General features: G+C 49.0%; 1 pseudogene; it reads right to left on the bottom strand.

Moving 5' to 3' along the window:
- LOC110431120 overlaps positions 1–7,988 on the bottom strand; it is a 124,286-nt pseudogene extending 116,298 nt beyond the window's left edge.

Raw genomic sequence — 26,529 nt, 5'->3', positions numbered from 1 at the left:
TCTTCTAAGTCTGATTCATCTAAAAGCTCTAGAGATGCAGCCTTTACTTCCTCCATAGGATCAGGCAAAAGATATGACTCGGCCTTATTATTTAAGGAGTGTGAAATTATCATTGGGAATTGAAAAGTTTTTCCAAAAGAAATGTGTAGCTTTCCAGTATGACCTTCATAAAGGAGTCTTCTAAAAGGTTGTCCTATTAACAGGTCGAAGTCCCATGTATCAAAGATATAGAAGTTCAAATGAACCATGGAGCCTTCTACCGTAAGAGGTAGGACATTAATAATTCCAAGACTGGGGATTAATCGTCCCGAAGATTCCTTTATGATCTTTGTTGTGGGGGTTAAGACAAGATTTTTAAATAGTTTAAGTGCAAAAGATTCAGACATGATGTTGATCCCCACAACAGGATTATAAAGAGCATTAAATCGATCAGAATTATAAGCACAACGTATAGTTATAGAGGGTGTGTCCAAACGGATCACATCAGAGGAAAGCTCTGATTCCTCCAACCATTCGCTACTCATTACTGAGATAAGCTCTCTCAATTGATATTCACTTGGTAAATAAATGCTAAACTGGCCGTTTTGGGGTTTGTCAATAGAATGGTAGTTTGAAATATTTCCAAAATCGGCAAAAAGGTCGGATTCTATATCCAGCATGAAGTCCGGTAGTGGAATTTCTTCCTCTTGTGGCTCAAAACTTGGGATAGCTAAAGTAGATGAAGAATTTGGCAGAGTGTCTACTTCGGCTTCGTAGGTTTCATCATGAAGGGTATTATCCATCTCAGCTTCTAGGATTCTATCTAGGATCACTCTAGCTTCATCAGCAGGGATGCGAAAGAAAGAACCTCTAGACATTGTGTCTAGCATTTGTTTGTGATTTTTATGAAGACCTCAAAAATAGTGAAATAAAAGAACAGGGTCTTCAAGATTAAGGTTTGGACCAGATTCTAAAAGATCAGAAAAACGTTTCCAGGATTTTCCCAAAGTTTCATTATCTTTTTGTTTAAAAGATAGGACTTCGAGTCTAAGGTCGGCTATACGGTCAAGGGAATAGAAATCTAGACAAAAGTTGGCTCGTAAAATTCCCCATTCACCTTGTTTTTGACTTACCTTCTGACTGTACCATTGTCTAGCTTCTCCCCTTAAGGAAAAAGGAAAAAGCTTCCAACGTAAAGTCTTATCAGAAATGCCTTCAATGCGAAGACAATCACATGTTTGCTCAAAATCTCTAATATGAAGGTAAGGGTTTTCGTCTTCCTTTCCCGAAAAAGATAGGTTTTGAATCTTGGCAATCAACCTAGAACTTAACTTATACTGGGATGTTTGGATAGGTTGTGATGATTCCCATGGTAAAAGGTCAGTTGCTAAAGGGATTGCAGACTCATGGATCGATTTAGAGTTTTGGTTTTCCATAGGGTAAGAGTAAAGAAAATAAATAAAGGATATAAAAGATAAGAAAAGATAAAAGTATAGATACAAGCTAATAGCAAGACACAAGTTATCTCAGCAACCGTCTTTCTCCCCGGCAACGGCGCCAGAAATGCTTGTTGATATTTGGGAACACAATAAGGAATTGATCCGCAAGCGCACGGATATCGGTGAGCACTTCACCCGAGAAATTATCCAGAGTATCGTATTTATTTTTTTACCACTAGGAGAAAGAGTGCATCTGACTAACCGGTCTATTACTACTAACCTTTAGGCACAAAGAATGTCTTTCGATGTGAGTGATAAATAGAGAAGACTGCAACCGTACTCTCCTAACCTTGGTAAGGATGATCTACTATTCTAATGGGGAGGCTAACAGAATCTAGACACCACAGAGGATGTTCAACCCGCACCTATAAACCCTATCCTTCCTGCTAACGAGATGTGATCTACAAAGGTAGCTCGGAATTGTCACGTTCCTCACTACTGCCACGGTCCAGCTAGTCAGGGAATATTTATGAGTACCCCAGCCTAAACACCACGTTTACGCCAGCAATGATTACTCTAAACTCTACGCGAAGAGATTAAAGTAAACTCATAAACCATAAGAACAATAAAACAAGAACTTACTAGAATTTAGAAGTCGAATTACTGAAGAATCCTAGGAGCAAGCTTCGGGTTAGGAGAACTTGATCCCGCAGGTACAAGCTTGGAGTAGACACCGACAGGCCGGGCTTCCTCCACTCTACACCTCCACTCTATCTCTCTCAATCTAGTAGAAACTAGAAGATATATTTCTACCTTACATTGATTGCTAAGCCTAAAAAGAAATATTAATTAGAGAAGAGGTTTTCCTTCGAGGGCACCCCTCAGTCTCTATGATAATTTCTTCATGTCTTCTCCAGGGGCCAGGGGGGCCTTGCTTATATAGTCCTCCCCTTCTATGCGTTTTTGGGTCGATAGCCGAGGTGGTACTATGTTTTTCTTGATCCAATAGGTCAGTGGAATATCCCGAACGAAAGAGTCCTGATTTGGCTCCAGCAGGGGGGCGGGCGCCCAGGCTTCCAGGGCGGGCGCCCTGGGCCTGGCCCAGTTTTGCCTCCGCTTCGGTCTCGTGGCTTCTGGAGTCTTCTAGATGAAGTAAAATTGCGCGGTGCGTTGATATCTCTATGTAATCCCGACATGTGGGCCTTTCTTCCTTATTTCCTGATAACCCCCTGCAGAAATAGATAAACCACAAAACTTGTGGAATTCTGTCAGATCAAACCCTAATTCTAGGTGATGGTTGCATATTGGTCCATTCTCTTGTTTATTTGATAATTAAAATTGATACTTAAGAACCGTCAACAACCGCTACTCCTTTATGTTGCCTCGACGACCCAGGTCGTCAGTGCAGCTGTGGTGGTCAAGAGGCAGGAGGAGGGGCATGCATTGCCTGTCCAGAGGCCGGTCTATTTTGTCAGCGAAGTGCTCTCAAAGACCAAGGCGCGTTACCCACCGATCCAGAAGCTAATCTACGCCGTAATCCTCGCCCGACGCAAGCTGCAGCACTACTTCCTCGGCCATCCCATCATAGTGGTCTCATCCTTCCCCTTGGGAGAGATCATCCAAAGTCAAGAAGCCACGGGAAGAATCACCAAATGGTCGGTCGAGCTCATGAGTGAGACTCTCACTTATGCGCCCCGTAAGGCTATCAAGTCGCAAGCCCTTGTGGATTTCATCGTGGAATGGAATGACTCCCAGCTCCCCCCGGCTTAAGTTCAAGCAGAATTGTGGACGATGTATTTCGACGGGTCTCTCATGAAAACGGGAGCTGGGGCGGGCCTGCTGTTCATCTCGCCCCTGGGCGTTCATATGAGGTACGTCATCAGGATACATTTTGCCGCGTCCAACAATGTTGCAGAGTATGAGGCCCTTGTCAACGGACTGAAGATCGCCATCGAGCTTGGAGTTCGACGCCTCGACGTTCGAGGCGACTCCCAGCTCGTCATCGACCAAGTGATGAAAGCCTCGAACTGCCATGACCCGAAAATGGAGGCATACTGCAAGGAGGTCCGTCGACTCGAGGACAAGTTCCACGGCCTCAAGCTCGTCCACGTCGCCCGACGCTACAACGAGGCAGCCGATGAACTCGCCAAGATCGCGTTGACTCGAGGCGAGGTCCCGCCTGACGCGTTCTCAAGAGATCTACATGAGCCATCCGTTGACTTGGGCTCGGGGGCTGGCGTCGAGACCACTCCTGCCCAGCAAGCCGACACCGTCGAGGCACAACTAATAGCGAGTGAGGTAATGGAAGTGCGGCCCGGTCAACCGTTCGATTGGCGCACACCGCTCCTTGACTACGTGATCCGTTGCGAACTACCAGAAGATCGATCCGAGGCCCGCCGTATTGCTCGACGGGCCAAGTCATATGTAATCTATGGCGATGACAAGGAGCTATATCGACAAAGCCCGACGGGGATCTTGCTGCGTTGCGTCACCATAGAGGAAGGCCGGAAACTCCTCGAGGATCTACACTCGGGGGCTTGTGGGCACTATGCCACTCCACGAACCCTCGTAGGGAACGCCTTCCGACAAGGCTTCTACTGGCCAACGGTAGTAGCTGATGCCATCGAGCTCGTACGCTCATGCCACGGATGCCAATTCTACGCCAAGCAGACGCACTTGCCTGCCCACGCTCTCCAGATGATCCCGATCACATGGCCATTCGCGATATGGGGGCTTGACTTAGTAGGGCCTCTACAAAAGGCAAAAGGGGGATACACTCACTTGCTGGTGGCCATCGACATGTTCTCCAAATGGATCGAGGCTCGACCCATCACCAACATCCGCGCCGAGCAGGCCGTCCTTTTCTTCACCGACATCATCCACCGGTTTGGGATTCCCAACGTCATCATCACCGACAACGGCACTCAGTTCACCGGCAAAAAGTTCCTGGACTTCTGCGATCATCATCACATCTGTGTGAACTGGTCTGCAGTTGCCCACCCTTGAACTAACGGCCAGGTCGAGCGTGCCAACGGCATGATTTTACAAGGGCTCAAACCAAGGATCTACAATCGCTTGAAGAAGTTCGGCAAGAAGTGGGTCGAGGAGCTCTCCTCGGTCCTATGGAGCCTAAGGACTACGCCAAGCAGGGCCACAAAATACACCCCGTTCTTCATGGTCTACGGCTCTGAGGCGGTGCTCCCGACAGATCTCGAGTACGGGTCCCCTCGACTCAAAGCATACAACGAGCAATCAAATAAAGAGACTCGAGAAAATGCGGTCGACCAACTCGAGGAAGCTCGAGACATGGCCCTCCTAAACTCTGCCAGATACCAGCAGAAACTTCGACGCTACCACGACAAGCACGTGTGCAAGAGGGACTTGAACGTGGGCGACCTCGTCCTACGATGGCGGCAAAGCAATCAAGGACGCCACAAGCTGACTCCACCATGGGAGGGCCCATACGTGGTGGCCGAGGTCTTGAAACCAGGAACATATAAGCTCGCTGATGAGAAGGGGGTGATCTTCACCAATGCGTGGAACATCGAACAGCTACGTCGATTCTACCCCTAGAATTTCAAAGCCTTATGTTCCCACATACATTCTGTACCAAGGTTTTGTAAATGAATGAGTGAATAAATAAAGTCTTTCCCTCGAGCAATTTACTTTTTTCACGAGCCAAAATCTTGACGATTAGAAAGGGATACCGACTATGACTTATCATAGTCGATACCCCCTCGGGGCCTAGCAGGGGGGCGCCCCCCCAGGAGTCGAAGAAACCAAGTAACCTTTTCGTTCCCATCAGTAGTCTCGTGCGGTTGAGTAGTAAAGGTACCTCGAGCCCCTTAAGGGCTGAGAAACGACGAGCCTGAGATCTCTTACACCCCCGGGCTACGGAAACTCTACTTGCCTCCTCACCCTTAAGGCAATTGAGACCGCCTTAAATAAAAGACCGAGCGGGAAAAGACAAACATAGACGCAAGAAGTAAAGGAGCCTCGAGCGGAAAGACAAATAAACATTTGACAACCACTTAAAAAAAACGTCATACTGCTTAAAGACAAAGTAGCAAAGTACTGTACAAAGGGGCCTAGGCACCCAGAGCAAGCTCGCAGGCCTCAGTCCACATCACGGTCCTCACCGCCCTCGCCTGCGCCCGAGCTAGTCTCAGGAGGCAGTACCTCTGGCTCGAACAGCCTAGCCAACCTCTCTCCAGGAACCTCTGCATCGTCGATCAAGGCGTGGAGCCTCTCTTCGTTCTCTGCGTCAGTCTTGGAGATGTCGGTGACGAAGCCGTGAGACACCACCTCCATGTCGTAGGAGAAGCCTGAGCAGACAACGGCCATTGCTCACTTCACCCCGATGTGGAGAGCGTCCCGCACCCGATCCCTCAGCGTCGCGCCTAAGTAGCACAGCTGATCGACCAGCGCGTCGCCTCGAGCTTCCTCCTTCGACTCGTCCATGGGCTCGACCTCCCAAGAGGTCGAGAGATCGCTTATCGCCATCCGCAGGCGACAGTGATAAAGCAACCTCGCCCTCGAGCTGGGCTTTGGCATTGCGAGCCTCGACTTGGGCGGCCAAGAGCTCGTCTTTAAGCCCTGTGAAGGCCAACGCAAAAAGCTTTAGATAAAGCCAAGCACAGACTCGAAAAGAAAACCCAACAATAGAAACGTACTGCGGACACTCTCCTCCAGAGATGTGTTCTCGCCAACTAATTTGGTGTTGGCCCTCTCGATCTCTCTGTTAGAGCGTGCCAGCTCAGTGTTGGCAACACGCAGATCTTCGATCGCTTTGCCAGCTTGAGCAATGGCCCCATTCTTCTCCAGCAGCTCTCCCTTCAGACGGTCGATGTCGTCAGAGAGACTGCGGGATCGAGCCCGATCCACCTCGAGGTCTTCGAGGGCCTTCTTCTTGGCTTCTTCCGCGGCGCTCCTGGCGATCTCGCCGTTCACGTGCTCCACCTTCATCCTCTAGAAGGATTCTCAAAGGGAGTCCAGGTCAGTCTTGAGGAGGCCCTTCTCCTTGTCCAAATCAGCAACGACGTTCTTGTAAGACAGGGCCTCCTCCCGTGCTTTGGACGCAGCCTCCTCGACTATCAGAGCCCACTCCCTCAGCAGCAAGGCCTCTTCCTCAGCCTTCTTTGAAGCCTCTCGAGCCTCGGCCAGGGCAGCCTCCCTATCCTTCTTCTCTCCGCGAGCGCCAAGAGATCTTTATAAGCTTTGACGAGCTTCTCCTGCGACTCCAGGAGTTGGTCTTTGACGAGGGGGAGCTGCTCCCGGCCGCCCCTCGTGGCATGAATGAAGCTTGACTTGATACGAGAGGTCTCTTTCAGGTGCTGCAAGCCGGCGATCGAGCAGTTAGAACCCAAAACCAACAAGTTCCCTAAAGACTAAAAGATTAGGAGACTTACAAAGTAGGCTGGCCTGAGCCCGTTGTTTACAACGTCCGACAGGAGCCCCACCACGTGCTTCATCCAGAGGCGGAGCTCCTCGATGTGCTCTCACTTCTGGGCCTCCTTCCGATCGTCCAGGAAGATGTTGGGCTCGGACGGATCGGTGGAAGCCCGGATGCGGATCTGATCGGGGCACCAGTTCTCCATCTCCTGGTCGGCCCGTGCCTTGACGCCGCGGATGAGATCCTCGACGGCCTTGAGGGACCCCCCATGACATAGAAACAAGTCAACGAGGGAGGGGAACCGCCCGTCGTCGTCCACTGTCTTCCAGGTGCCCGTCTCGCTGATTCCACCTCCACCCGACGTCCCCGCCTCGTCCTCCTCGGCGGGAATACAGTCCTCCCATGCCCGACGCTCCCGGAGAAATCCTGGCGCGATTCTGTCCATGCCGTAGATCGTCCTCCTGATCTCGGACTCAGGGTCGACGGGGGTGCGCATCATGCAGGCGAGCGCTACCACGCCGTCCGCCCACCCCGATTCTGCTGGAATCGCGGCAGGCGCCCCTAGACGTTGCCACGCTAGGGTTCTTCGGCTCTTGCGGCGCTGGTAGTACCGGCTGGGGCGGACTGTGAGGAGGAGGCCCGAGCGGTTCCTCCGACGGCTGGCCCCCCGCTGCTGCTGCTCCTCAAGCTCCAGTGGCTCTTGTTGACGTTCCTGCTCCTGCAGTTGCCGCCGCGCCTCTCGCTCCCGCTCCTCCTCCTCCTCTTTCTTCCTCTGCTCCTTGAGGGAGCGAAGACCGGCAGGCTAGGGCGTCCGTCCCGCGACAAGAGAGGTCGAGGCCTCCTCGTCCATAGGACGGGCATCCCTCGACGTCCCGTTGCCGCCGGACCCATCACTGATGGTAATGGGATCCCCCTCGACCCCCGATCGGGGAGGCTCAGGGGCTCCCTCTTGCCCTTGGGTCTGGGGCGCCTCGGCCTGTTTCGGCGACGACGGGGCAGACTCAGGACGGGGTGGGGCACTCTCAGCGCCGGTCAGAGGCTGAGGGTCGGAGGAACCTGTAAAACAAAAAATGAAGGCCAGTCACTATGATGACCAACGTAAGAACAACATAAGTCCCACGAATAAGCTACAGACCTGGCTCCTTTGAGGCTGCTCCCACCTTGAGCCTCTTCGCCATCGAAGGCTGGGCCTGCTCAAGCGTCCGCTTCAACCTGAGGAGGGAAGAACGGATGTAAAGAAGACCGCTACACGAGAAAACGCAAAGAACCAGGAGAACAAGAATAACAGCGTCGAAGAACTTACCCCACAGGGAGAACAGCTCGCCTGCCGGTACCTCGACCGGTGGGCCTCGAGCCACCCCGCGTCAAGGCGCCAGGCCCCTCGAGGGCAGGTGCTGGCCAGGCCCAGCAACTCCCACCTGACGGGCGCCAGGACTGGCGCTCCTGCGGCCGGTCTCTCCCTTCTCGGAGGCCGCAGCGCGACCGCGGGTCAGCGGCCCCGTCGCCTGGGGCCTAGCTTGGCCACCCGCCTTTGATGCAGGGGGAGGTTGGGGGCATGGGGCGGCCCGACTGGTCGCGGGCGCAGGAGGGGTGTCAGCGCGGGGGCGGTGAGATCCGCCTGGCCCCTCCTTTGGCGCTCCCATCCGCAAGGCGTCGACGTCACCTCGAGGCGGACCCTCGAGGATCCGGTCAAGGCGAGACGCCATTCCCTCGGAATCGTCGATGTCGTCATCTCCATCCCCACCGTCATCCTCACTAGGGGATTCTTCTTTAGGCTCCCCCCTCTGCCTGGATTTAGCTCGACGTGCCTCTAGCGCTTGGCGGTCGAGATTCTTCTTCATTTTCCCTTTCTTCTCAAAGTCCTTGGCGGACTTCAGTTTTTCGGCGGACTGGCGCTGTTTGTCACGGTCGACCTCGTCCTCCTTTACTAGAGGCCTCGAGGACCGGACATCAATTCGTCCCTGCCAGAACAAAGGTAGGCTTAAAAAGAAGATCGAACGAAACCAAGAATCGGAGCAATGTACAAGAAAGGAGCGTACCAGGTCGATCGAGCCCTCGTCAGGTGTCATGGGGAAGCCATTGACGTGCTCCGACTTAAAGTCGCCGGCAATGGCCGCCCTAACCCGGGCAGCGGTTTCGTCGTCCGCCAGAGCCTCGTTAGACTCCGGCATGCCTCGAGGTCCCAGGACGAAACACCCGGCCCTATCTCGTCCATCCTCAGCGGCCGAGACATCAGTGGGAGGACTCTCCGATGATGGACGGCCGAGAGGACGAGAGCAGCGGACAGGTCCTCCAAGTGCAGCTTCTTCCGGGCGTCGAGGAGGCGGTCGAGCCGCGATTGGTGATCTTGGACGACACCGTATGTCCAGTTGTCTGGGCGCTCTGTAATCAGACGGCCGGTGTAAGCGGGGAGAAGACCGTCGTCGTTCCTCAGGTAGAACCACTGGGAGTCCCATCCAGCGTGGTTCGATGACAACCCCACCGGGATGTACTCGCGCGGCCTCTCCGTCTTCTTCGTCTTCAGCACCAGGTTGAGGCACCCGGCCCGCACGAGCTTCCTCACGCCGGTGGTCCTAGTGGGGGCGTTGAAGAGCTCGCCCCTGTAGAGGTGAAGCCACAGCTCCTAGTGGGGCATCATCCCCAAGTAGCCCTCACACACCGCGGCGAAGACCGCCGCGACGGTGATGGCGTTTGGGGAGAAGTGCTGGAGCTCCACCCCGTAATGAAGGCAGAGCGCCTGCATGAAGCGGCTCGGAGGAGCACCCAAGCCATGGCGGTGGAACTTGGCGAACGACACCACGTAGCCCTTGGGCGGGTTGGGCTCCCGGTGGTCCGCTGGTGGCACGATCCACTCCGGCGACGATAGCGAGGTGCTGTTGCGCAGGAGTCCCTCCCTCTCAAGCTCTACCAACCGGCGCTCCGTCATCGACGACGGGCGCCAGTCGTCGGCGGCGACGAGTCTCACAGGCATCTTGGATGGAAGGAGGGCGGCTTCGCTACTGCTCGAGGGGGTGCGCACGCGTGAGATGGCAAGAAAGCTGAGATGGCGAGAGGGCTAAGGCAAGAATGGAGGCGGAAGGCAGAAGGGAAAACGGCGGCGAGGCCACAGGATACTTATAGGTGGCAACCCACCAACGGACAGTTCCGATAAATGAGGTAACTCCCCCATAAATGCGCCGCCTAACGGTCCTTTTCCCACTCATAGACGGGACGCTCCGAATTCTGCGCCAACACAGTGCCGCAACGGCTCCCGCCTGAGAAGACGTGCCCCACGGGCAGAAAGGTGAACCGCCACGGCCTCTTCCTTCTCTTGTAAGCTAAGGGACGCACCACGAAAGCCTCGAGAGATCGCAGGCTGACCCGCCGGAAGGGTTCGACAGCCGATCTCGAGCACCAGAGTCAGGGATGCCCAGCGAGTGGTCGAAAATCGAGGCCTGCCTCGAGAACTCGCTGGGGATGTCCAAGGTAGGGTCGAGACAATCGAGAGGAATCCCCTCGATGGGAGGCATCGAGACACTGGACTCTATTGAACGAGACTAGCATCCCCGACCACGTCGACCCCGCTTTATGAGAACGCCTCCGGGCTACAGCTGACCCCCTCGAAAGGGGCACAGGTTCTCACTTGGACTAACCCGTTAGGAGCTCAACCCGGGGTGGATGATGCTCGCTCTATCGAGAGTACGTCGAAACCCCCTACGAAAAACGACCCAACCAGAACCTTCCACCACTGGTGTCGACAGCGTTTCTGAGAATTAGGCAATACAACCCTCGAAGGAGTCAAAAACTCCTTCAAGGGCTCGGGGGCTACCCCCGCGGAATAAAAGCCTCCACTCGAGCGCCAGCGCTCAAATGGAGACTCGGGGGCTACTGTCGAGGGTATCAGTAAGGGGTATCCTAACTGGTGCACATAACGAGAATTGACCGTACACAGGTCGAGGCCCTCAACTCGACGCTCTGATCAGTCACATGCACAATCATCGACGACCACAGCCTCGAAGATGGAAAGGGCGTGGAGCGAATCGATCAGGGCTCGAGCGCCAGCTACCGTCGAATACGGAAACAGGCTCGAGCGAACCAGGAGGCGTCGAGCGCAAGGACGCCGCTCGCCGCCTGACGCGCGCACGGGAACCATGGCATTTAATGCGCCTGTCGCGTTCTCACCTAACACGCCAGTCACGGGAAGCGTGATAGGTAACAGGCACCCATCCCATCATCCTTTTCGCAGCCTTCCCCACCAAACGACTCAGAGCATGCCAGGACGCAGGAAGCAAGGATGGAACATCTAATCAGAACCCCCTCGAGACGTCCAAGGTCAACGCTTTGGACAACAGGGTGCTACACAGCGTCTGACCCTCGACCAGATACGTTCCCTTCTAGGAGAAGGGTTGGGCATCGACTGACAGCACTGCAACAACTCTGGCGTGAACCAGTCCAGGACGACGCGCAGACGGTTCGAGACCACGCCGGTACGGAGGCCTCGAGTAGGTCCGCGCGCCATGCCCCTATCGACCCCTACTTAGATACCTACATATGTACCCTAGTCTTCCCCTTGGAACTATAAAAGGGGAAGCCCGGGAGTGACCACGGCAGGATATCAACCACGCAACACTACACTCACATGCAGTAGAATTTCCATACTACGCCTCACTCCATACCACGCTTGTATTCACCCCTGTACAAGCACTTAGGTGCAAAATAACACGAACTCCCTCCCCCACTGGACGTAGGGCCTTCTCTTGCCCGAACCAGGATAAATCTTTGTGTCTTTTTGCATCACCATCTGGGAAAGGGAAGCACGCATATAAATTCACTCGTTTGTGTGACCCCCCATGGGAAAAACACCGACAAAGCAGATCCTACCAGTCAGCTCCCGAGTCCTGGTCTTGAGCTCCTCGCCGACCTTGCACTCACCTTCTAACGCACGAGCACGCTCTTGGCCGAGCTGGTCTCTCTCCTTTTGGAGGCGCTCGATCTCCTCCTCCGGACCTGAAGTGATAATTGTTCGTCATAAAAAGTGACAACGTAGTTAACTGCAACCACTCAGAAATTTGACTTACTCTTCTTTTCACGGTCCTTATCGGCTAGTCGCCGAGTGAGGTCCAGCAGACGCTCTTCCTGAGCTGCCTTTTTGGCCCTCTCCCTCTCGGCTTCCAGCCGAAGGCGGTCCAGCTCCACGGTCAGGGCCTTGTTCTCGGCGACCACGCCCTCAATTTGGTCGAAGCACCTTTTCCGGTACTTCGACGTTTTCATTGCGTCCTGCGGAAATCAAACATACCACACAGTGAACAAACCATGGTATATATATACTCCAACAGAATATAAGACCACTCACCTTAACTTCATTGACGAGCCGCTTGGCAGCGCGCTCTACCCTCTCCGCCTCATCGGTGTCGGCGATCTCCTCGTGGCCGGCCCAGTGGCCCCCACGCTGGCGCCATACGTAAATGTGTTGGCGACCATCGTGGGGACGCCCTAGATTTCCTCCACTTCGTCATCGGAGGCCACTTGAGCCTCCTTGCCTTCTGTGCTACCCCCAGCCATGGTAATAGGTATCATATGACCCTTACCTCGGTTAGCAGAGCCCTCCTGCGTGGGAGCCACCGCTGGAGTCGGAGATGGGGCCTTGCCTCCTTCAATTGGAGTAGGGGATGGGACTTCGTGTCCCTCCTCTGCCACACTGCTCGGGGGAGGAGTCCCCGCGGTGGCATCACCCCTTGTCGGGGTGCTCGCCCCAACCCTGTCGCGGGTAGGGTCGTCGTCGGCCACCTCCGTCGTAGCAGCAACGGCGGGCTGCTCCACGGGCTGCTCTGTGGCAGTCTGTCCCGCGACGCTCTGCTCGGCGGCCACCAGCTCGGTCGTTCTCGAGCTCAAAACATTGCCAGGATCAACATCCGAGGCAGTACTACAAGGAAAACCCAATCCAGACTTACTACACCAAAATTCAAACCTACGAAAAAATGAACTTTTCTAGATAAACTTACAGATCGGAACTTCTGTGCGCTGCGGTGAAGACCCTTCTCCTGGCTCGCCTAGCCGCCGCCGCCGCTTCTATTCCCCCAGGTCATGCCTGCTCGACGTGCGCGGCACGCGGGTCCTCGACAACGCGACCACCGTCGCCCGGGGTGACATCGGGGCGGCTGCGAGGTCTGCGGATCAAGGTTGGGGCCGCCTCCTCCTCCTCCTCATTGTCCTCGACGATCCTGACAAGCCATCGGCGCTTGGGTGCTCGGATGTTAGAAGTCGATTCCTGGCCCATCACAGGGCATGCAGCTTCCCTTGTAGGTGCTACTCCAACTGAAGATGGCTCCACTATCATCGGCCTCTTATCGGCCACCCTATCGTCGGTGGTCGGAGCCGGCCGATTCTCTCCTTCATTGCTGCTGGTGTACTGGTCACACCAAGCAGCGTCATCCACTAAGAGATCCATTCCGGCCGGATGCTCCATATCGGGTGCTAGCGACACATATACCGCCACCCGGTCCACGTCTCCGATCTACAACAAAAGTACGACAAGTTATTAGCATAAGGATGTGATACTTTTAGAACATTGAGGAAGGACTACAATTACCTTGGGGGCTGGCTGACCCAGCTTGTAGGCATGCATCCGATTGTCGCTTCTTACGAAGCTACTGTCTCCCAAGTTGAACAGCTCGTTGATCCTTTGCTGGATCTCCGGGTTCTCCAGGTTGTCTAGGCGTAGTCTGGTCGAATCTTGCCCACCCTGGTACTCATACACGGCATGCACCCTTCTCTGACAGAGCATAACTCGCCGGCAAGGAAATTCCTGACCACCCCTAGTTCTTCCAGGCGTGACCAGTCGATCAGACCCATCAGCTCTGTGACCTGACCACTGAATTTTGGTCGGTCCGTCCAACTGGTCCTCTTCTCGGGGACGTAACCGACGTCGTAAAATGTAGCACTGCCTGGCTCTTCCCTGATGTAGAACCATCTCTTGTACCATTTGGTGAGGGAGATGTTCCATAGGCAGCTGAGGTACCAGTTCTTCATGCCATCACGAAGATTGAGGCATACTCCACCTGCAATCTTGGAGCCTCCAACTGCCCCTTTCTTGCTCAAGCAGAACAGGTAGCGAAAGAGATCAAAGTGCGACTCAATCCCAACATAGGCCTCGCACAAATGAATGAAAGTGGAAACAAGAAGAATGGAGTTGGGATGCAGATTGCAAATCACAATCTCATAATAAAGAAGAATGCCTTGTAGAAATAGATGAATAGGCACCCCAAATCCCCTCTCGAAAAAATCTTCAAAAACAACAATCTCACCAGCTCGGGGATCCGGGTAACTCTCTCCTTCTGGCGCCCTCTAGCCACCAAGCTCCTGGTCGTGCAGAAGCCCCATCTAGACAAGGTCATTAAGGGACCTCGTGGTGCTCCGGGATTTTTTCCATTCCTTGGCCATCATCTCGTCCCTTTTCTTCGAGTCGCTCTTCGCCATTTTTACTGCGCAGAAAGCTTTGAAGTAGGTGTTGAGTGGTTAAGGGTGCTTAGGAAGACGATGGCATAAGGCAGGAGGCAGAATGCTGCTATACGACCGCTGGGTAAAGAACAAGGGCACAACGTTGGCTCTTTATAACAGCAGACCCATCTCTTCCACTTCCCGCATTTTGGGGAAGTGGGCGGTTTTTTCGGCGGTTGCGGCGTTTCGGTTTTCAAGAGTTATCATAGTAAATTCGGTGGCCTTTTCAAAATGATTGCTGGTTTCCTTTTCTTGATCCGCGCAATGAGCAGCTGTGCAGATAGTAGGCACCCATTTTTATACGACAGACTGACAAGATGGCAGGATGCCCCCATCACATCGCAAATCAATGCGATGATAAGACGTTTTCAAAATTCAAGAAATTAACTTGATCAGTTCATTCGAAAGTCCGGGGACTGGTTGACCAAGCTGTTCATTCAAAAGTCCTGGGACTGTACCGACCACCGAGCATGATATGCTCGGGGACTGGTCGACCACCTACTCATTCGAAAGTCCGGGGACTGTACTGACCACCGAGCATAATACGCTCGGGGACTGGTCGACCAGTCAGCTCATTCGAAAGTCTAGGGACTGAACTGACCATCGAGCATGATATGCTTGGGGACTGGTCCGCTCATTTGAATGTCTGAGGACTGCACTGACGACTGAGCATAATACGCTTGGGGACTGGTCGATCAGACTGTTCAATTGCATGCTCGTGGACTAGTAAATTCAATTGCATAACGATTAACTGGGTAATTTTAACTTTTTAGACCTTGCTACAATGCTCATACTTCGCCTTCCAACAAGCTCGGGGACTACATCGGTACGATGCATCTGGCGATGCATCTCAGTTTCTCTTTTCTATGAAGGATTTCCTTTTTAGACCCTGGCATCACGTGACTACGTCACCTATTACCAAGCTCGGGGACTAAGTGGGCATACTTCACTTTGCAGTGAATTCGCTTGCTTTTTGAAAGTCTATACTTTTCAGAAAAGTAAAGTGGGCACACTTCATCAAGAAAGAAATCTTTTTTGATTAAGAGCATCGTGCATTCTTTGAACAACCTACTTCTTCGATGTTGACGTTCATCAACTGGTTTTCAAGTTGGTTATAATGTCGTTGCAACTGTTCGAGCAACTTTCCTGGTTGTCGAAGACGTCAAGCCTCACTTGTCGAAGAAGCTCAAGACGGCGTGTTACACCACAATACACGGTGCTCGGGGACTAGCTGTGGGGGTATAAACCCCTATACCCTTACGGCTAGACTTGGGCCAGGAGACTTGGCCCATCACGAGACAGTTCGAGGCTTGATCCAACTGCTCGGAGTTTCGCACAAGGAAACAAGATGTGGAGATCAAGCAATATTCTAGTCAGTTAGAATAGGAATTGATATCGTATTATCTATGGAAATTGTAACCGACTAGGATTAGTTTCCAGATCTGTAACCCTGCCCTCTAGACTATATAAAGAGAGGCAAGGGACCCCCCTTAGACAACTCAACTCAACACAATTCAATCCACAGCAATAAAATCGGGTGCAGGACGTAGGTATTACGCCCACACGGCGGCTGAACCTGGATAAAAACCTTGTCCGTGTCTTGCGTCACCATCAAGTTAGTAGCTTGCGCACCTGTCTGCCAATAAACTAGTACCGTGGGTATACCCCAAGGTAGACTGCCGACTAGCTTTCGTCGACAAAGAAGGATCCGGGAAATGTTCCGAGAATATAGAAGATTTAATGGCAAACTCATTTTGTTTATTTATGGAAGTGGAAGCTGAAGAGGCGTTGGTGTAGGAGTCTAAGGTGTAGGCAAGGTGAGGATGGACCTGGGTCTTGGTAGAGGGGGTTTCAACTAGTTTGACGGGTTTCCAGTTGGTCTTGGGCGATGACTGCGTGACATTGGTTTTGGGCCTCCATTCTAATTTATAGGTCCCAAGTGTTTGGGCTTTACAAAATCTCTGGATATGTCCCAAGTCAAGGCAGTGGGCACATCTAATACTTGATTTGCATTGCCATTTGAAGTGGCCCAAATCCAAACAACGGAAGGAAACCAATGACTGGCCTAGTAGCTTAGAATTTGAAATGGGAGGGCAGTGTGACGCCAATTTCGGATCACTGGATTCACGGGTGTTTCGTCTAGGGTCTTTGTTCATCGGTGATCCAAAAATCAGCTTTCTTTGAGAGGGATCAAAATAGCCAGTGAAGGAACCAAAAATAATATCAACTGTTTGAATTTGTTTAGACCTTTTCTTAACTGGTCAATTGATTACAGGGGACACAAAATGCACTCGTTTCAACTTTTCTTTCTTTTTCTCCTCACGTTTAGTAGATTTGGATAGGACTTTCGTCCATTCCTTCTCCTGCTCAATTTCCCAAGCACGTTTTTCCTTCTCCCAGTGTGGTGTACCATTGTGCCACAGATGAAAATAGAGATCAAAGGTGGAAGTGGTGATGCGTCGAGAGCTATAGATGAAAAACCCACCTCTTTGGAAAAAACCGAAATTCTAAAGTGGTTAAAACTCAGGAATTTGACATGAAAATTTTGTGCGCGACCACCCAGACAAGATTGGAGAGCCAAGGAGATGGATTCTTCCGTAAGCCAGAAGAGAAATCTTGTGAAAGTGACAAGAAGAAAGAACGAGCCATCTGGGGAAGGGAGGGGGTGGTGTACCGGTGACTTGAAACGTCATCGTACAACATCTTCAAAATCCAGTCCGCGATCAAAATCCAGTCGATCCATCAAGTCCGAGGAGGCCATCGGGATCTCCGGTGTGGATCACGCCTAGATCAGTTGGATTGGTCATGGCCGGCGATGGGTTTGGTGGTGGGGTTGGGGGCGAGCGAGGCGGCAGCGGTGGGGGTAGCATCCATCATCCTGTCAATGTACCGAGTAAGTTCCCATCTGAACTGTTGAGTGTGAAGGTGATTATTGATGGAGGGAGTTGCCATAATCTTGCTAGTCGTGAGATGGGACATAAACTTGGCTTGAAGCTGCTACGACACCCTCATCCATATAATGTACAGTGGCTGAATGATTCAGAAGATATCAAGATTGTATATAAAGTGAAAGTTCCATTCAAGATTGGTGAATATGTTGACACAGTGGAGAGTGATGTGGCACCTATGTCGGTGTGTCACTTGCTGCTTGGAAGACCATGGCAATATGATCGATATAGCCAACATTGTGGGAGAACAAATCAGTTCAATATCAATCTAATGGGGAAGAAGTTTGTTCTCAAGCCTACGACACCCCAACAAATCATGACTGAACACTTACAAAAGAAATCTGAAGTTGTTCTAGTGAGTAGAGAGGAAGGAGTGCAAAAGAAATTGAGTGCCATCCATAATTTGGTGAGTGAGTGCCACAAGCCAAATTTGAGGGAGAAAAAGAAAGGAGAGGGAGAACAATTAGTCATTCTAGCCACAAAATCTAAAATGAGAGAAGTGTTGGTGGTTCTTAATGACATATTTACCCCGCCAATATAGTCCATGCAAAGGAAGAAAAGCATGTATTTTACTCACATATACTTATTAAATGCTTACCAAGTTCCACATGTAGTGCAAGTTGTGTTTTGCAGATCATATACAGGCATACAGGTGGAAAGCAAATAAAAAGGCGCAATCCGACACGTCAAAAAATGCGCAAATAAACAAGTACCCAAAAGCCCAATATAGAAGTGCATCAATTTGCAGGTGGATCTGGACTTAGGGGCCCGAGAGGAAGGCAACGGGCTTCGGGCCGGGGCCAGCGGGGCCCACCAGGGGGTGGCCGCCCCCTTAGGGTCGGCCGACCCTGACCCAGCCCATCTCGGCATCGCCTTTCGCAGAGGCGGTGCTGAGCCTATCCTCCCACAGTCCCTGCGTGCAAATTGCAGTTTACACCCTGGGGAACCGACCTTCCCCACCTATTTAAGGAGGGGGAGAGGGAGGCTCCATTCATCTCATCACATTCACAATCAACACTCCACCTTCAAGGCACTTGGGCACTACCTCTTCTTAGTTTTTCCTTTTAGCTTTTAGAGAGAGAGTTGGGTGAGCTATCAAGGAGGGCTTGGCTCCTTGGAGAGAAACTTGGGTATGAATAAAGAATATCTTTACTCCAAGTCCATGCCTTATCATGTCCGATATAGTTCTTCATATGAACTAGAGTATAGTTCTTATGCTACGGTATATGATATAGATCATAGGCCATGTTTTATGATGCTAGCATATGAACTAGAATATAGTTCTAGTGAAAATGATATGACATACATTTTAGTATATAGTTCTTATCGTATAATGCTACCCTAGGGCTAGTAGTGTATTATATGAACTAGTGCTAAGTGTATGTTGTATTATTCTCACTTAGGACTTTAGTCTAATTGCTTCATGTTAATTAATTGCCTAGAAATAGCTTTGTGTGAAGATGGGGGTTTATCATGCTCTTTTGAGTAGGCTCGGGCTTCTTACCTGTCGATCCGTAGGGTCGGGGACTCGGGGGAGTCTGAGTAGGTTCTTTGCATGTAAGCATGGTGCTTGGGTGTAAAGGCTGGGTAAATGCATTGTCCTAGTCCACGGTTGAGGGGATGGCGGCAGGTGGTGACAGCCCTGTCCGTCCTTGGCATTCCCCCACGTTCGGCTAGGGTGTAGGAGTCTAAATAGTTGCGGAGGTTGCTGGCAGACCAGTACTCGTGTAACCTCCTAAACCATATAAACACAGGACTAGATCTTAGTATAATTACATGATTAACTTGTTCTATGACATGATCTGTATCTAGGACCACACCTGCTCCAATAGGTTGTTTGTTTATTCTTTGATTCAATTCATTCTATTAGTCTCTTTTTATTCCTTAGCCCATATGCCATGCCTAGATTGTGATGGATCACTATTCTACATATAAATGTTTATCACCTGCTATGACCTTTGATTCCATTATTGCTATCATAATTACTTAGGGTTTTATCAGACAGAATTCCATGAGTTTTGGTGTTTGTCTATTTCTGCAGGGGGTTATCAGGAAATATGGAAGAAAGGCCCACATGTCAGGATTACGTAAAGGTATTAACGTGCTGCGCAATTATCTTACATCTAGAAGACTCCAGAAGCCACGAGACCGAAGCTGAGGCGAATCGGGGCCAGAGACAGGGCGCCCGCCCTGTCCTACTGGGCGCCCGCCCTGCTCCCAAGTCCAATCAGGACTCTGCTTTGCGGGAAGTCTCCACTGACCTAAAGGATGAATCTAAACCATACAATCTATGTCGGTTTGATCCAAGGGCCCATATTCACTTGAAGGGACTATAAAACCAAACCCCCTGGCCCCTGGAGGAGAGAGCCTCTCAACCCTAATTCATTGTTCCATCAAGGGAGAAGAAGCCTCTGATCAAGATTAGAGCCACCACATCAATTAGATATCTAGATTAGCATAGCTACATAGGATTAGAACTAGAAGGAGTCAATCTTCGATTGGTTTCCGGAAATGTCAAGAGGATTCTTGGTAATTCTCTAATTGTGCTTCTAATTGCTTTCTAGTTATCTTTGTTCTTCAATATTATGAATATGACTTTGTTCTACTTCAATATATTGCTTATGACTTTGCTCTACTTGCTTATATTCAAGATTATATTGTTCTTAGTTTATCATAGTTATGTACTTGGCTTAGTTAGATTGGATCTATATACATGCTTAGGATCGTATAGCGTTTATCCATCGGATCCATGGGTAAATGATAGATATTGTGTAGGCGTGGTGCTTATACCGTATTTATCTGCGATTGTACCCAATATGCCAGATCGTGGGGTGGTTCGTGATAGTGACAGCTTCATTGATTCTTATATAGTCCCCCTCTCGTGTATTGGGCTGGCAGAGCAACATTATTACAGGGGAGTGATTGCTATGTTTCTCATATTCCTTGCTAATATCACTATGCATGGGCGTAGTCTTGTCTCGCAATGATTGCTAAGTATGCTTGCACTAACTATGATATGCTAGACTATATAGTTGAGAATAACTTAGGGAATATTCTTGTAGTTCGTTCTAATACCATGCTAATGACTTTCTAGAGTATCTAATTGAGGTGCTTATCATATTTATTATGTGGCTAGATCAGATTAATTATCTTTGTCACTATTATTATTTCATATATCCTTTATGTGACACTTATCCCTGTATGAAGAGTTAGATATAATGTTCTCAATTATACATGCAATGATAGATGCTCAATCTCATATTCTATTCTGTAATCAATAGTGATGATTGCTAATCCCTTCCCAGTGGTAAAAATATAAATAACGATACCTGGAATACTTCCCGGTTAAAATGCTACATCGGTATTAATCTGTGCGCTTGCAGATCCAATTCATTATTTATTTAGAAGAGCAATTGCATATTTCAATACCGCGTCTCTTATATCATGCTGGGGATGACAACTTGGCTTAAGTGGTGTGAGGGATAGGTTTGGCATTTTTGGCACCGTTACTAGATTTAGAGAACTTAGTCTACTTTTGGTAATGATGTTAAGAATACCCAACAAGCATTTTTGGCGCCGTTGCCGGGGAAGGTTGATTACTAATCATGAATGGAATAAAAAGATTTTGAGTTATCATTCGCATCACTAATATGATTGAGCTTATCTATTCTCTCATACAGTTTTACCCCGATATTTTTCTATTTTATCTTATGCAGGGGAATGTATGAATAGAAGACATCTTCCAGGAAATTTTGTTGACAATCCTGAAGCATTATTCAAGAAGACGAGAGCCAAGCTAAAGAAATCATCAACACTTCACGAAGAAGCTTCATCCAATCAAGAAGATCACCGGAACTTGTCTTCAGAGTTCGAAGCAATGGCGAACAAATCAATCCGCGAGTTCTCAGCTCCCACTACGGACAACATCCGCACTGGACCTGCTGCAGAGATCGATGGCAACTTTGAGCTCAAGCCTGGACTTATCAACATGGTGCAATCCAACCAGTTCTGTGGGAAGGCACACGAAGACGCTAGTGCTCATTTACAACACTTCCTGGAGATTTGCAACACATTCAGCATAGCAGGAGTTTCCAAAGACGCTATAATACTTCGCCTGTTCCCATTCTCACTGTTAGGAAGAGCGAAGCAGTGGTTCTACGCTACAAAGGAGAAGAATACTACGTGGGCACTCTGCTCAACAAACTTCCTGGCTAAGTTCTTTCCCATGGGCAAGACCAATGCTCTCCGTGGGAAGATTACAAGTTTTCAGCAATAAAATGATGAATCTGTTCCAGAAGCATGGGAGCGCTTTCAAGACTACATCCTAGAATGTCCCCATCATGGAATGGAGAGTTGGCTACTGATGCAGACATTCTATCATGGCCTCAGCAACAGTGCCCGAGAGACCATGGATGCTGCAGCTGGAGGAGCATTCTTATCACTTACTATACCACAAGCCACAGCTCTTGTGGAGAAGATGGCGTCCAACCAAAGCTGGAATGAAGAGAGGACCCAGACACGCAAGAGAGGTGGAGGTATACATCAGCTCAAGGAGGTAGGCATGCTATCTGCAAAGCTAGACCTGCTCATGAAGAAGCTCGATGATAGAGCTGGAGACAAGAAAGAAGTTATGCACATCTACGACTCTCACATGACTTGTGAGGAGTGTGGAGACACTGGACACTCAGGCAACCACTGCCCTAAGATGCTTGAGGATGTGAACTACATCAACAACAACAACAACAACTACAACCGTCCTCAACAAAATCAAGATTGGAATCAACAGAGGCCTAACTACTCAGGTAATTATCAAGGTAACAATTCTTACAACAATAATAATAATTTTCCACCTTTGAGAGAGTTAGTGTCTAATCAAGGAAAGCTAATGGATAACCTGTCTAAGAAATTGGCATCAAATGATAAAATGCTAGAAAATATAAATAATAGAATGGATAATTTCTCTACTGCCATCAAGAATCAAATTAGCTTTAATAAAATGATTGAATCTCAGTTAAATCAAATAGCTGCTGCTGTTCCTACTACTAACCCCGGTATACCATCACAAACGGAAGGATTAGAATCTGCAAATCTTGTAGACATGTTTCATGCAGGTAATTGGAGTAACCCCGTCACTGAATTTTCTACTGACCGTCTGCCGGTCAAGAGAGGCGATCCAGGACGCCCCGTCATCCCGATCTCCATCGGCATGGTGGACGTTCCAGAAGCACTCTATGACTTTGGCTATAGCGTCAACATTATACCCAGGGTACTCTATGAGAAATTCTTTACATATCCTTTATTAGAGACAACCATGTGTTTGCAGTTTGCAGATCAGACGATAACTTTTCCAAAAGGAATAGTGAGGAACCTTTGTGTCCGAGTTGGTACCTTGTATGCCCCAGCAGACTTCGTAGTGGTAGAGACCGGAAATGATGAGAGAGCACCTATCATCCTAGGAAGGCCATTTTTGAACACCACAGGAGCTATCATCTACGCCAGTGCTGCCAAGATCAGTTTATACGTCAAAGGGAAGAAGGAGTGTAAGTGCATCTAGCCCTTTAGTGGGTTTTGGTGAATTGAATGACAACACAATTAAGGGTCTAACAAGTTTGCTAAGTGTATCAAAGGGTCAACAAGAAAGCAAACTTGATGGTATTTCACACATTGTTCAAATGAAGACCAAAGTTGTGTGTTGGTGTAAACTGAAGCTTGTTTAATGTTAACGCTCATATCAAGAAGATATTCAAGCAAGAATCACAATATTGAAGAAACAATTTTTCAATGGATGCTTAACATGATGTGACTTGAGTATGGCTTGATAGAGTGAAGATAGCAAGGAAAAGGCTTCGAGGGACTAAGCGAAGGTGAAGGTCAAGCAATGGCTTGTAGACCGAGGTACCATGGCTAAGGTGAAGAAGAGAGTACTTGCATTGAGTCGAGGTACTAATTAAGCTATGAGGAGTCATATTGTGTTGAGGATCAAAATCTTTAATGGAAGTGACTTGAAGTCATGGATTGAACTCACATATGTTGAAATGATTCAAGTCACATGCTCAAGCTATATTTACTCAAAGAAGATGAGACAAAGTTAATTGCATCCTTGATGAAGTGATATTGAGAAGAAGTGGCATATGAAGACATTGAAGACTCAAGTGGTTAAATTGGTTATATACTTTTGACCTTGAGTTTAGGATTTGCCACACTATAAAGAGGGATGCAAATTTAGTTGGTTTGAGGAAGATAGAGTGCTCAAGTATTAAAACTAATCAAAAGAGAGACACTCTAACACTTGCACTCTTAGGCACTCAGGAAATTTCTTCTCTGCCAAGGTGACCCGGTAGTACCAACCCTCAGGGCCGGTCGTACCGGCAATGCCAGCCCTTTCTCCTGAGTTTTGCGAGAAAATGAACTACCGGTAGTACCGGATCTCAAGGACCGGATCTTCCTCCATACGCCGGTCTACAATGACTCGCTCCTCTCCGACATCGGTATGGACTCTGAATTCCTCTCCATATGGAAAGCCGCCGGGTGGGACAACATTCACCCCATAACTGAGTATGGATCCTATACCCTTACCATTCAATTCCTATGCACTTTAAGAGAAACATATGAAGGTATTTTTGTTCGTTTATTTGGAAATGAATATGCTATCTTTTGGAAAGACTTAAGCAAATTCCTTGGTTTTCGTCAAAGATGCTCTCTTGATTTAGTGCATGCCACAAAAGGGTTTAATAAGGATAAGTTTTGGGAAGAAATCACGGGGCAAGTTCACACTGGAAAATACTATCCTAGAAATGCCCACATCCAACACCCCACTCTAAGGTTTTTACACCTTTGGCTATCCATAACAATGTTTCCTAGCCAGGATACCCGCGTTGTGCGAGTAAATGAAATGAGGTTACTTTACGCGGCTAGAATGAAAATAAAAGTTGCGCCTGTGCAAGAAATTGTAAGGCATTGGTTAGATATAATCAAGACAACCACCCCAATGACTTCACTCATAACACGTGTGGCCATGGCCATTGGTGCGTTGGAAGGGCAAGATCTTGATTATATTCAAATTCCACGCACCATGATTAATGAAACCTATCTTATCCAAGGTCACCATTTGAAAAGAGATAATGCGGGCGGTCTTGTGTTTTATGTCCTAGGGTATACAAACGTAATCCGGTTACCTAACCCGGGTCTACGCTTGTATAACTCTGGGAGACTAACCTTTGATCTGCAGACAGCTGAAACTGCATGAAGGCGTAGTGTTTCTGGTAGAGACATCGGCGGATCTAGCTCCCAGCCACCACCCTCCTATACACAGCCGATCTACCAGTCGGGGTGGGACACACCCATGCCGACATAAGGTGTTGAGGGGTGGGCTGAGGCGGATTCCAGCGCTTGGGAACAACAATCGTGCTGGAGGGCCGAATCACCACAAGAACATCCTTCGGCCTCCACAGTAGGCCGAACCGACTTGGAGCGCCTCCAAGCTCAGCTTGGGGGACTGGTGGTGCGCACGGATGAGATCCAGGATACTCTCCAACAACACATCCAAACCACCGATGCGCACCACCAGCAGGCCGTGGAGTGGCACCAGCAAGGGTTGCTATGGCAACAGCAACAACAGGCCTGGCACCAGCAGCAGCAAGAAGAAATGCAAGCTCGCCAAGATCAGCTGCTGAAACAGTCCCAAGACTTCTGGCGGTACATGGGGTACAACCCCGATCAGTAGGCCAGAAGCTAGCTTGGGGGAGGACCCCCAATCCCGAGGTTATCTGCATTACATATTTATTTTCATGCATCCTTAATTTTAAATTAGCATGTTTACTTTATGAAATTTCCATTAGTTAAATTCATGTTTTAATTATTCCATATAAAATAAATGATGAAAAATGCTAAAAAGACAAAAATATAATTCCACTCTTATATGTGATGTAAGATATATGCTTCTTCCTTGTTGAAATGATGAATAGTTGCTCTATCGTAATTTCTTTCCAGTATCTAGTTTCAACCTTGAATTCTCCAAATTAATAAAATGATTAAATGCGTGGGTTGCAAAATGCTCTATCTAAAGTCTAAAGCAATTAATGGATATATTTGTGATGATCTGAGCTGCTAGTATCCTGTTCTAAACAACGCTAGAGTTCTAGAGTTTTTACAAAAATAAAATAATCACATTGAGTTAGATTAAGCTTTGTTGACCCTTTGAGAGGTTGTCATACCATTGAAAACAAAAATATTTCATTATGTTATCATCTCAAAGGTTTGTTAGAAGACATATGGCTATGAAAAAGAAAAGAAAAGCATCCGAGGAAATAAAAAGGGACATGTGTCTGAAACCTCAAAAAGAAAGATCACGAGGAAATAAAAAGGGACATGTGTGCGGAACCTCGAAAAAAATAAAAAAAATGGGCAAGTGCCCAACAGTAGAATTAACATAGCCATGTGTCTCTAATAGACAAAAAGAGAATGATGGAAAAGAAAAAGTTTTCAAAAATTCAATGGTATGATTAACTTTCTCTTTGGATCCATTGTTTCATTTGACAAATAAATGTGCTATGTTTTGAAAATCAAAAACTCCGGAACAAAAGTGAAGTAAAGAACTAGGGACATAGCGCTCGATCTGATCAAATCCATCCTGCAAATGCTTAAGGACCCAAGGTATGAGCAATAAGCCCCATGACATATCTGTTCAAAATTCGAAGGAGAATTCTTGTTTGAAGGTATGTACTAGATAGAAGTGAAAATATTGTAGCAACTCCTCATCAACAACAAAGATCTTAGCTTCTTGCTCGAGGTCGAGCAAGGGGTAAGCTTGGGGGAGTTTGTTGGCGGTTCTTAATGACATATTTAACCCGCCAACATAGTCTATGCAAAGGAAGAAAAGCATGTATTTTACTCACATATACTTATTAAATGCTTACCAAGTTCCACATGTAGTGCAAGTTGTGTTTTGCAGATCATATACAGACATACAGGTAGAAAGAAAATAAAAAGGCGCAATCCGACACGTCAAAAAATGCGCAAATAAACAAGTACCAAAAGCCCAATATAGAAGTGCATCAATTTGCAGGTGGATCTGGACTTAGGGGCCCGAGAGGAAGGCAACGGGCTTCGGGCCGGGGCCAGCGGGGCCCACCAGAGGGCGGCTGCCCCCTAGGGTCGGCCGACCCTGACCCAGCCCATCTCGGCATCGCCTTTCGCAGAGGCGGTGCTGAGCCTATCCTCCCACAGTCCCTGCGTGCAAATTGCAGTTTACACCCTGGGGAACTGACCTTCCCCACCTATTTAAGGAGGGGGAGAG

Source organism: Sorghum bicolor, chromosome 10 (genome assembly GCF_000003195.3).
Source record: "Sorghum bicolor cultivar BTx623 chromosome 10, Sorghum_bicolor_NCBIv3, whole genome shotgun sequence".
NCBI classification, from domain to species: domain Eukaryota; kingdom Viridiplantae; phylum Streptophyta; class Magnoliopsida; order Poales; family Poaceae; genus Sorghum; species Sorghum bicolor.
Note: the sequence above shows the minus strand (reverse complement) of the source record. Positions and strands in the feature narration are given on the sequence as shown.